The following is an 11,419-nucleotide window of genomic DNA, read 5'->3' on the forward strand; positions in this document are numbered from 1 at the left end:
TCATACTTAGGAGAAGGGAGCTGGGTTCTCATAGTTCATGCCTGTAATCCTGAGATTTGAACATCACAATTCAAAGACAGCTCATGCAAGAAATTCTTCAAGATTTTGATCTTCAATTAACCATTAAAAGGGGGGCAGAAGCAAAGCTGTGTTTCAAGTCTTAGAGTGCTAGCCTTGAGCACAAAGCTCAGGGACAGCACTCATCCCCTGAGTTCAAGCCCCAGGACCAGACAACAAAATAAAATAAAATGGGAGAAGGGAATTGGATGTTGAAGCAAGAGATATATCCCTTTCCAAGGATGTGTATTTCTTTTTTGGGGGGTGGAGGGTCCGGTTGTGGGGTCTGAACTCTGGGCCTGGGCACTGTCCCTCAGCTCTTCAGCTCAAGGCTAGCGCTCTACCACTTGAGCCACAGTGCAACTTCCGGCTTTTTTTCCTTTTTGCTTATGTGGTGCTGAGGAATCGAACTCAGGGCCTCAGGTATGCAAGGCAGGCGCTCTACCACTGAGCCACCTTCCCAGCCCTGAATGTGTATTTCTTTATAGGCAATTTACTTGACTTAGTTATTTGTAAGATCTGTATTTGTTTGGAAAAAAATCATTCAACAAGCTTTTTTAAGTAGAAAAATTCCAGGGACCATTTACAATTTTTGAAATATTTTACATGACTGGGGGTGGGGGACTTCTAGGTGCTAGAGGAGAGCCTTGAAGTTCATGAAAATCTTTTGCCCCTAACATGTGGACATCTCCCAGCAGAGTTCAAAAACCACCATTAAAGTTATAGAAGTGAGTAAATTATCTATGGAAAATGCTGAGAGTATTGTAATTTTTGAATTTAGAATGCTGAAAACAAAACATAGTCGGGGAGAAGTAAAGGACTTTAGATATGAAATCATTCCAATTGTGAGAAGAAATCTGCTGACTGCATTAAACCATAGGCCAGATTATTTGAGAACAGTATCTTATTTACAGCATGAACAAAAGCAAAATGGTGTAAGAAGAGAACAGAGATATAGTTGAAAACAAAGGAGGTGGGTTTAGCATTATTGGATGAGTGGAAGAAAAACTAAAAACCATTCCACAATGCATTTCTACATCATGTGTTTCCTAACCTTGTTGGTGGAGTTGGTAATTTTAGACTTAACTGTTTGGAGAATTAATGTTTACAGACATATTAAAGTTAACACACAACTTTTCTCCTGGATATGGTTTATAAAGAGGTACTCTCTCCACTTTGGGGGTGTTACCACTACAGCCTTTCTCTTCCTTAAGCCTGTCTCTATTTCTGAGGATCAAATTAACAATCTATTTCTGGTTTTGCAACTGCCGGATGTTTCTGATGAAAATCACTGTCTCTATTAATCATGTAATTATGGTAATAAATAGGAGAAGACCAAAAATCAGCTGGACGAAAGGGCAACAGCTGGCAGGTTCAATTGGTGAACTTAGCGATACAATTAAATGAGATATTTTACAAGTGATATTTCCATTGGGAATACTCTATGCCAGTCATTTCCCCAGGACAGTCTTGTTTAATCAGAGCAGCACATGTCAGAAATGCATGCAACTCACCGTGAGCTGAATTGTATTCACCACTGTGTGCTTACAGGCCCAGCTCATGATTCATGAACCTGCTGGGAGCAAAAGGAAAATGGATGTTAAATACTAGGGAGCTGTGAGTGGTTCACATATGATGTTCTATCTGTGTGCAATAATCCAGGTTAACAACCTTCCCTGTTAAAGGCAATATGGGATCATTTGTTAAGTAAACTCTCTCACACAGAGACAAAATTAGAGAAGTCTGTTTTAGAGATTGGGCTATGAAGCAGCAATAAACTGCAAAAATCCAATACATTTGTTTAGAAAGGGCAGCAGGGCACCAAGATAAGACTCTAACTAAACAGCTTTTTCCTGACATCACAAGGGTACCTTCTCCCTTCAGTTCCCAGGAAATTCTTCCTGAGATCAACCACTGCAGAGTCTCAGCTACAGCTGCTAACACAGGTGAATGAAATAAAAATAATATCCCAAAACAGAATTTTTGGCAGAAAAATTAATGTTACTGTTTACAAAATAATAAATTCTGATGAGAGAAGATGATATGTGTTAGCTCATAAGAGATGAGGTCTCTGTTAAGAAGGAAACTTGAAATCATTGACTGACATGACCCTGGCCTTTAACATCCAAAATCTGACAATTTCCACATTCCAGCAGTCCATGTGCTCTGTGATAGCTTAGGAATAGCCTGGTATTTTTCATATTGCTATCTTTCCACAAAATGATTCTTACTGACAAATGAATGTTGTTAAATTTTTTTATATGATGCTATTAAAACTTTGACTCAGGACCTTTACCCTCACTCAGCTTGCGCTCATGATTAGTCCTCTACCACTTGAGACATATGTCTAGTGTAGTTTTTATCTGGCTAGTTAGAAATGGAATCTGATGGACTTTTCTGCCTGGGTTCATTTTGAATGTCAGTCTTTCAGGTCTCAGCACCCTGAGTAGCTAGGATTACAGGAATGAGCCACCAGTGCCCACTGACAAAGCTTTCTGATATGTAGATATGGAGATTTTACTCTTTTGTTGTGTCTCTATCTGTTCCTTTATTTCAACTTAGGACAGAATCAATTAATTTTTTCTCCCTCTCCATCTCTAGGTCTAGGCACAGGACCTGCTGGTTGGTAGAAGATAAGGGATGATATATTTGGAAAAAGTTAAAGAAAATTCGCTGAGTTAAAAGCTATACCACCCTGGCATTGGTGGTTCACTCCGGAAATTCCAGCTACTCAGGAAGCTGAGATCTGAGGAGCAAGGCTTAAAGCCAGCACAAGTAGGAAAGTCCATGAGACTGTTATTTCTAATTAACCACAAAAAAGCTGGAAGTGGAGCAGTGGCTCAAGTGATAGAGCACTAGCCAGAAAGCTCAAGGATAGTACCTAGGTCCTGAATTCTAGACCCACAATGGGCAAAACAAACAAACAAACAAACAAAAACCCATATAAGTTTCAAGAAACCTTTACTACACCACACAATAATAATTCTAAGAAAGCCAAAAACCTTGAAGGGAATTTTCCTATGGGCTCCAGCAAGGAATATAATCAAGAGACAAAATTTAACAAGCAGAACAAACTCACATTCCAACATTACCAACTCCTCATGAATAATATGAGATGCCAGGATTCCTATCTGTACCAGAAAATCCTAACAACAAAAATTGTTGGCGATAACCTACAGATAGTTGTGGTTGTGAACATAAATAGGTCCAGGTAGTATATTTCCAGACAAGTGTTACTCATCTACACCAGACTGAGGGCAAAAGATTGAATCAGTACAGTCCATACTTATCTGAAAATCAAAGCTAGAATGTGGAATACATATGGAATACCAAAACCAATTCTTTTTTTTTTTTTTTTTTTTTTTTTTTTTGGTGGTCGTGGGACTTGAACTCTAGGCCTGGGCGCTATCCCTCAGCTCTTCAGCTCAAGGTGAGCACTCTACCACTTGAGCTACAGCACCACTTCCAGTTTTCTGGTGGTTTATTGGAGATAGGAGTCTCACGGTCTTTCCTGCCCTTGCTGGCTTTGAACTGTGATCCTCAGATCTCAGCCTCCTGAGTAGCTAGGATTACAGGCGTGAGCCACCAGCGCCCGGCTAAAACCAATTCTTTTAAAAGAGAGAAATTTGAACTCTGCAGAAGATGCAACAAAAAGAATAGTGTAATCCCATTTACTAAGATGTCTATATACTCATAAGCATTTTACTGACTTTAATCATAGCATTCTCTTAGTAGAAGTAGTATCTAGAAATCACAAAACAAAGGTTAGCTTTTAATCTAAGTTCATTTCTAGTTATGTTTTGTTTTCTTCTTTTCCTCCTTCTGTTCAGTTGATTTTTTCTTCTGAATAAGATATTACAAATTATTCCCTGTGACTAAAACCAGAATGACATATTTAGTCCTTCAAATACAACTTAAGTAACTGCTAACTAATTCTAATTGAAGATGTGCAAATATAAGATGGTAGCTTAACAAACAGAATCTTCTCCAAATTTTAAATGTTTTGAACTACTAGGCTTGAATCTTTTACCTGCTTCCTTTTTCCCAGCATTACAGAATTACATATTTGTAATGTCTTAAGTCTCAGGCAATAGATTTAAAAGCAGTCATTAGTGAATGGCTGTCATGCATTTTGAAGGAGAAAAGATAGGCTTTACATGTTAAGTAGTATTTTACAGAAAATAAAATTTAAGAGAGTTCCATTTGCAATTTAATTCAACCACATATTCTACTCATTTTTGTCAGGTTTAAGGATGACTTCATCGCCATTCAAATACCAACTTTACTAGAGAAAGAGGGATGTATTTCTATAGTAGAAGGTGGGGATCATTAGCATGCTGTGACTATTATTGATGCTTCAGTAAGAAGCCAATCTAAACAGAAAGTAAATGTAGAACTCCTTTTATTCTTTTCTCCTTAAACTACTAACAATGTAGATGCATTGTTTTATGGAAATATATCTGTCTCTGAACTGAAAAGAGACAGTAAATTAAAGAGGATATACCATTTCTTTCTATAGACATAGACTTAGACTTCAACACATACATGTATGTGTATGTGTCAAAAATAGAGTAGAGTTTAAATAGTAAGTTTACTTAAAGATATTCTTTAAAATTCTTGTGATAAGGAGGTAGATTCTGACCAAACTAATGTAGTGATTTTAGACAATAATCCTTCTCTACTCAGAACAGGAAGAAATGATATGAAACATAGAAAAGAAAACTAAACATATATATGTCTCAAACCCATGACAAATACACTGTAGATTATCAACAAATTAGAACTGCTAAGTGGTGAGCAGGGCTAAAGTCAAGAACTTTTTAGGCTCTGACTTTCTCAGCTGTTAGTGTTACATGGAATAAAACAATGACAGAATAAATAGTTCCATGCAGATGGCATAGCAGAACCAGTTATACAACTCAAGACACAGAGAGAAGTGGAATTACTCAAGACAAGAGTAGAGTCTGAAATAATTCAGCCAGTCTGACTACCTTTAGGGAAGAAGAATTAGAAAGATATGTGTCTTTACTGAAAATGAATCATAGGTTTAAGAGCAGACTCTAATATCCCACAGTAATAGGCAATTCAAAAGTACTAAATGATGTGTGTGTGTTTGTGTGTGTGAGAGAGAGAGAAAGAGAAAGAGAGAGAGAGAGAGAGAGAGAGAGAGAGAGAGAGAGAGAGAGAGAGAGAGAGAGAGGAGAGGGAGAGGGAGAGGGAGAGGGAGAGAGAGAGAGAGAGAAAGAGAGCTCCAGTTCTGGGGCTTAAGCTCAGGGCCTTTCCATTGTCCTTGAGCATTTCTTTTTCTCAGGCTTGTGATCTACCAATTGAGCCACAGCTCCACCTTAATTAATTGGAGATTAATTGGAGATGAGAGTCTTAAAGACTTCCTTACCTGGGCTGGCTTCAAACCATGATCCTCAGATCTCAGCCTTCTGAACAGCTAGAATTACAGGCCTTGAGGCACCAGACCTTGGCCCAAAATGAATTTTTTAGTTCTTGTTTTAGCCTTGGATCTTGGATGTAAATGAAAGATTCACAACTCTGCTATCCAGAGAATGTTAAGATCTATGAGGAGAGATAATGAGGATAAAAGGACAGAATCAGAAAAGGAAATCACCTCAAAATAATCATACTAATCAATATACTTAAGATAAAGATTAAAAATAGAGAAAAATAAAATCAGTCCTCATGGGAAAAAATCATACATCTTAAAGTATATTTGGAATGCTTTAAATTTAGGTAGAATGACTGGATTTATTATATAAACACTAACTAAAAATGAAAGTTAAACTGTAAAGGATAAAATATTTGGAATAAGAAAGAAGAAAATATGAAGGGAGATAATGTGAAAATAAAACAAGGTTCATCTGCCGAAGAGAGAATTAGTTATTCTAAAAATGCAGAATCAGGGCATCAGAATACAGAGGAAAAAATATGTAATTACAATTCAAAGACTTTGAGAACAGATTGAAATATTCTGATAAATATTCAATAAAAAACAAAGAAAAGTATAATAAAAGGATTGGAGGTAAAATAATTTTTAAAGGATTGAAATTTTTCCAGTATTATAGGTGGAGATATCTATGCAGCTGAAACATACATTCAAAATTACAATGTAAAACAATAAATTCACATATTGACACATCATGTGGAGATGACAAAGTCAAGGATTAGAATTATCAGCTATTTTTTAAAACGTGTGTTACCTGCAAACAAGCAGATGAGAGCATTATCATTATAGACAGCTCAAAACAATGGAAAGATGTCACCAGTATTCATAAGACACAGCAGCCAACATAAAATTCAGGCAATTAGATCTACAGAGTAGTATAGGAATGAAATGTGAAGTTCAGAAAGCCAGGCATGGGGGACCCAAGGTTCCCTGTCCCATCTGAAGACAGGTTGGAGAGGTCTGCCCCACCCTGCCCTTGCTCCAATCTTCTTAAGGGTCACAGGCTTTGAGATGTTGCTCATGGGACTAGATCAGAGACCCTTCTTGGGAAGATGGTTGTAGTCATATCCTTTTTTGGAGTTCTTCCTGTTCATAATTTGGTGTTGTTCCAGGTCATTTCCTTATGGACAATATGAAGCTTTCACAATCTGTGTTGAGTATCTTGCTTTGTTTCTCAGTTTCATTCCTAACAGAGGCTTTATTTCTGCCTTTTTTCTTACGATATGCGGCATTTATCATATGGTCTCCAGGCTCGGTCCTCTATTCCTGTAACTCTGATCCTACAGCATTTATTTTCAGTAACAAACAAACTGATGATCAACCTATGTCAGTTGTAGGATGAGATCTTACCGGCCATGGGAATTGCTGTATATTATTTAAGACAACTCTGCTCTCTTTCTTCTCTTTGAGAAAAGGTTTCTGGGATTTTTTTCCCCATCCATACTTTGTTTGAGCTCTGTCTTTCAAACTATGGAGTTATGTCCTGGAATCCATAATTCTGGTAAAGTGAGTCTATCCCCTTGAGGTAGTAAGAAGTGTCACTTGATCAATAAAAATATTATACTATTTTAGTAGCTAAAACCCTTCAGTCATTTCAAGACATGCCAAAAGACACTTGCTATATTTTGCATTTATTTGTGACTAGAAATTACTCAACTATAACATGTGGAACATTCTTATGATTGATGGCTAGTCTAAATTCATGGCCAAAGTTATAAACAAATTTCGTGTCATTCTCATTAAAACTGTGATTGAGGTACAATCTGATGACTTATTATTTAATAAGGTTCTGGATGTTTCCACCAGATTAATACATTATTTTAAAATTTTACTGATCAGAAATGAGACCATTTAATAAGCATCAGTTATATACATGAAAGATATTCTGCTAAGAAATTCTCAGAACTTAACTCTAAAAAGAAAACAAAACCCACTAAATTTAATCTGATGTTTTCTTTAGTAGCACCTAATGGGAAAAAATAACAACATAGAGATGCTAGGAAAAACATTACAAATATTTTTAGCACATAGTCAAGTTTCATTCAAATTAAAGAAAAATTGAGAAGTCGACATACATACGTAGAAGCCAGAAGGATGAGTTTACTATGAAATTGTTGTGAGGAAGTTAAAGCCTACCATCACCTACTGGTATGCATTTTATTGGAGACCTAAGCAAATATTGGTGTCCACACAAAACCGGGAGTTTTACTTCAGATCTATATACAAACCTGGGTTCTATAGAATAGTACAACATGATGGAAAATATGGACTCAATATTTCTCCTTATCAACAGAAAGCCAGCAACATGGAGACTAATCTGTCTTGACCTTGGACTTACATTTAAAATGATCTCAAGGAATTTTAAAAAGATACTTCTCTTGAATATAGATTTTGGAGTCAAAATTGTATTACCTTCATGGTTTCAGAAAAATTGAAATCATGGCCTGGCACCAGTGACTCCCGCCTGTAATCCTAGCTACTCAGGAGGCTGAGATCTGAGGATTGCAGTACAAAGCCAGCCTAGGCAGGAAAATTCGTGAGACCCTTATCTCCAATTAGCCACCAGAAAACCAGAAGTGGTGCTGTGGCTCAAGCGGTAGAGCTCTATCCTTGAGCTGAAGAGCTCAGGGACAATGCCCAGGCCCAGAGGTCAAGACCTGTGACCAAAAAGAAAAAGAAAAAAAAACAAGAAAAAAAGAAAAAAATTGAAACCATGAAGTTTATTTGTGCTAGATGGGCAGTATCCCAGGATAGATGGCAGAAGAAAAAGCATGTATTCTATGGAATGCTAATGCTTACACTCAGGAATTTTCCACATTAAACCTAGACAATTGTGAATTCATAATCTAGTATGACAAATGCCAGTAAATAAAGCCATAATAAGTAAGAATCAACAAGCTAAGGAATGATATATCTGAGAACTTCAGATCTTAGAGTTTTTGTTTATGAAATTAAAATGGGCCTTTTTACCATATTAAAGAGATGAAAATAATTGAAAAATTGGAGCAAAAACAAAGATAAGAGAGAGAAAAATGACATAAACATGAAGCAGGACTGAATAGATCATTTCTCTTGGGATAGTTGTACAGAATTCTGTTGCAAGGAGAATGTCATATTTTTCTCCCAGCACTCATGATCCATGACAAAATTAGTAGAGAGAGGTTATTCAGAAAGTATAGTTAATATAGTTGCCCAACACTCAAGTGGAAATATCAGATTTCTTGGCACAGTTTCTGGAAATGAGATTAAGATACAAAACAGAATGCATTCCATAGATAGATATAATGTTCACTTGGGTGATCTGTGAAATTCAAAAGTATTTGAGATAATTCAACAGTTGGTATAGAAAGTACACTGCTGCCTATGAAGTGACAGAGTGTCCATGAGTCCTATTTTAAAATGAAACATTTAAATTACTAAACAAGCACTTGGCTTGTCAAGACAATTTTGACATGAATGAAATCTTACAGTATTATCTGTCAGCTTTAAGAAGTGAACTTTAAAGTTATACACCAGTGGCTCATGCCTGTCATCCTAGCTACTCAGCAGGATGAGATCTGAGGATGGTAGTTCAAAGCCAGCCTGGGCAGGAAAGTCTGTGAGACTCTTATCTCCAATAAACTACTCAAAAAAGCCAACCATGGCATTGTGGCTCAAGTGTTAGAGCACTAGCCTTGAGCAAAAAGAAACTCAGGGACAATGCACAGGTCCAGAGTTCAAGCCCCATGACTTGGGGGGGGGGCGGTGAAGAAACTTTATAAAAATGAATATAAAGAATAACTTGCAATTCTGGAATCCCAAGCTTCCATGTTAATAAAAAGATAACCATCAAGAAACTAATGAGAGATTGTGGGAAAGTGAGAACCACCAGGTGCTGTAATCAGCTTTGAAGATACCACTGACATAAAGAAGCAGAGACCTGAGATAATCTAGGAAAAGTGAAAGACCAGTGAAATGCTTGCACTAACTCTGCATTTTAATGGACAACACAAACAATAAATAGATTCAATTGTATAGAATATAGCATAGGCTTTATGTGGATGATATAACTTTTTCACATAACACTAACTAATAGCTTCTGACTTAAGAACAAAACTGCATATTGTATTAGATATAAGGATAAAGCAAGCAGAAATATTATTTACACCAAGTAGAAGAAAGATTTCAGAGCCCAACTCAACACAATAAAAACAAAACAAAGAACAAGAGTAACAAGAAGTTACTACAATATAATATGAAAGATGCACAACCATTTCAAGTGATTCAAGAAAGACATCTGACAAAATCTCAGGACTTGTAGTGATTAAAACAACAAATAAAAAAAGAGGACAACAAACTGAAATAAATGAAATGGCCTGCTAGTCTCCATAAAAGTGACAGTGATCTTTTATTCTAATAAATATGGCAAAACTACAAAATGGCAGAGAAATGTCTGAATATTGACTCCTAACTTAAAAACATGATTTGAAGCCACAGAAACTAAAACCTCCTTTAGACTGTAAAGACTGTTACTTATAAGCACTTTTTTTTCTGCTTATGTGGTGCTGAGGAATCGAACCCAGTGCCTCATGCATGCAAGGCAAGCACTCTACCACTGAGCCACCTTCCCACCCCATTTATAAGTATTTTGATTGTCATTTTACTAACTAGCATGAATAAAAATAGTAATTTTACTAAGTCTGACACAATGAAGTTTACACTAAATTTGTGTCAGAGCTATAAGGATAATCTGTACTTTATTATTGTCAGAGCCTTTATTATTGTCTCACCTTGGTGTTGTTCAGAATTTAACATGATAATTTGACTGAAAGCTTTTGGCTGCTTTGTAATATCAACTACTTAAAATGGCAGGCCAAAGTAATCATTGCATTTAAATAATAGGAATAGCTAAATAAAAAAATGTTCCTGCTTACTATGAGAGGTGTGAGAGATATCAGCTCCCTTGTGTGGGCTTTCTTTGACAACATAGAATTGAAGATGAGGGAGACCTTCATTATTGCAGGATCAGGAGGTAATCATTGCATACCAAGTTTCTGCTCTTCATGATAGGATGCTTATCATATGTCATACATTGATCAATAGAATCACCTTTGTACTATGTTCTATAGAACATGAAAATGCATTGAAAGATTCTCTACTTCACTCGTTCTCTTTCTTTGCTGTCTTTGAGTCATCAAAATTATCATATCGTACTACCAAATCATGTATCTATAAAATTATTAAAAAGATGTCTCTGATCTCACCAACCATACTTGAACTATTTTCTTGTTAAAAATTTCTTAAAACGGCTAATCAAAAGTATATGTTGACACTTCTGAGTTAACATCCTAGGGTAGAATATTTTACACATTATTCCTACTTCCCAAAGTGGAGATAGGGATTCCTTTTTATAATAGTTATTCTTGTGCATTAAAATATACTTGTATCAATTGTACTGGTATCTTTTAAGTAAAATACAATTAGATTCATAACCAAAGTATTATATATTACAGTACTATTATGTTCAATATTATGTTAACAATGAACTATTTATGTTCTTAGTTTTCAAATTAAGTCACTGTAATTATTGCCTCACAAAGCAACTAAATTGTTACTGAATTACTCTGTCAATGATAGAACACAATTGTGAATTACTGCATATAAGTCAGCAATGAACGCCATCACCTTCTAACATTGCTGTTGATACAGGGTGTGGAAACAAACTTCCAAGAATTTTTTTTTTAATTTTAAGTATATGTTTTGTAAAGATACTGTACAAAGGGGTTACATATACATGAGCAAGTTTATCAGTCCATTTCCTATAGAGCACTATTACCACCTCCTTGGTTTTTTCCCTACCATCCCTTCCCTCTCCACTTCTCCAACTCTACCCTACCCCCACCTCTGCAAAGTTGGAAAGTTTGCTTT

Source organism: Dipodomys merriami, unplaced genomic scaffold (assembly GCF_024711535.1).
Source record: "Dipodomys merriami isolate MVZ:Mamm:240054 unplaced genomic scaffold, mDipMer1.0.p SCAF_12, whole genome shotgun sequence".
NCBI classification, from domain to species: domain Eukaryota; kingdom Metazoa; phylum Chordata; class Mammalia; order Rodentia; family Heteromyidae; genus Dipodomys; species Dipodomys merriami.